Genomic DNA, 1925 nt, shown 5'->3' on the forward strand with positions numbered 1-1925 from the left:
CCCTTGAGCCAGCACAGCCTCCCAAATGTCACCCTGCCCCCTACTCTCAGGAGGAGCTGGGGAGCTGTTGGCCCGAGCCTCTGAGAGGGGACTGCCAGCCCCTTGACTTGTCTTGACCTCCCTGGTTGGACCTTGGAACTGTGTTTGAAGCTCTTGGCTTCATTTTATCGTCGCCATTGTTGATCAGGCCAGACTTTTAAATCCTCCTTGGTAGGTTGACAGATTTTACTCAGCCTGATACCAGCAACAAGTTAAGCTCTTTAAAGTTGCTGTCGCTGTGCTTTGATGATCATTCTGCGTGAGGACTGGTCCTGAACTCTCAGCATGTGCTGCTCTTTAGCTGGTGACAGAAGGAACCTCTACGGGGACTGTGATGGCCCCATGAATCTTGCTCATTTTCTCACTCTTAAGGAGAAGGAGCCGGGATAAGGCATTTGTTGGTTTGGTGTATGTAAAACAACAGTAAGTAGATTTTAAAATTTTCCTTGTAACCTCATGATCTAAGAAGAAGGGAGACTTTTTCTCTGTTATTGGGAGGCTTGTTGAGGCTTGGATATTACCTGCTGAAAGTGTCTCGTGATGTTCTTTGTGGGATCAGAGAGGATGAAGTGAGGGCAGGAGCACAGATAGAGGATGCCGAGGCTGCTCCTGTTTCCCAAACAGAGCAGGGGCTTGGGGCTGCCGCCATCCCGCAGGCCTGCCAGTCTGCTGCAAGTACAGACATGACTGTGTGAGTCCCCGTGACACACCTGAGACGGAAACTCATGGGGAAGGGATCACAGATGTCAAGTGTGTGGATAGTCCGGCTGATTCCTCGATGCAGGTTTTGTTCTGCTCTGAGGCTCTTCCCTCCTACCACTGAGTCTTGCCATCACGGATGTGTGATAACGTGATCGTTACCCCGGGCTTACCGTTTTCACATGAATTACTTGAGGTTCAGAACAGGAGTGAGAGGCCATTTTGTCTTGGTTTCAGCTTCCCATCTGAGACCTGCCTCCTTTCAAAGACACTGATCCTGGGAGGGCCTCATTCTCCAGATAAGACCCCACTTTCCTTTCACAGGGTTTGCCTTCCCTTCAGAATACAGGAAAATATGCGTGATTTCAAGAGGCTCCTGTCCTTAGAATGTAACAGGGAGGGAGATAACTAGGTATTGCCCCCATCTTCTTGGTGAGCAGTGTACTTTTCCCTTCCTCACGTGGGGAGGGCACTTCCTTCTGTACCTCAGTCCAAGCAACTAAGCTTGACCCAGCAACCTAGAGGAAGGAGAGCTGACCTCTTAGCAGTGAGGGACAAGGACGTGAACCTACATTCCTGTCCTCCCTTCCTCCCAGGTCTACTTGGGGAGGCATGGTGACGACACTTACTTTTGTACACCATGACCAGCTTGTGGCCTTGCCTATGGATGCTGAACAGAGCTGCTGGTCACCCTCACAAGTTAAAGAAGGGAGCAAGAAGTTTAAGAAGGCTCCTCATCTCAGAGTGGGGCTAGGGCTGTACATCAGAGACCAGGCTGACTGTAGGAGCTGGGGACATTAGCATGGCTCTCCTCAGCCTGCCTCCGTGCAGTGACTAACAGTAAAGGCCCTGTGTGCTCACCTCAGGAGAATAGACAGAGGAGCCCGTGGTGGCTTCCTTGGAGGAGGGCACAGGAGAAAGCAGAGGAGGGTGGGTAGCTCGTGCAGTGGGAACGTAGCAGCATAATATTGAGACCGCCCCCCCGCAATTTGTTTTGGAAAGAATCGTGACGAAGTAGTGCAAGATTATTGGAGGGATGTCATTTTCGTGGCTCCAAATAAACTTTAGATTCTTAAGAACTTTGACCAGCAATGCTTTTATGGAGAATATACCCAACATTCACATGCACATTCACTTAAAGTAAATATGGATTCTTTGGTGACTCAGAAGATGTGCTCATTGAGTAA

The sequence above is a fragment of the Physeter macrocephalus genome, chromosome 20 (assembly GCF_002837175.3).
Source record: "Physeter macrocephalus isolate SW-GA chromosome 20, ASM283717v5, whole genome shotgun sequence".
NCBI lineage: Eukaryota > Metazoa > Chordata > Mammalia > Artiodactyla > Physeteridae > Physeter > Physeter macrocephalus.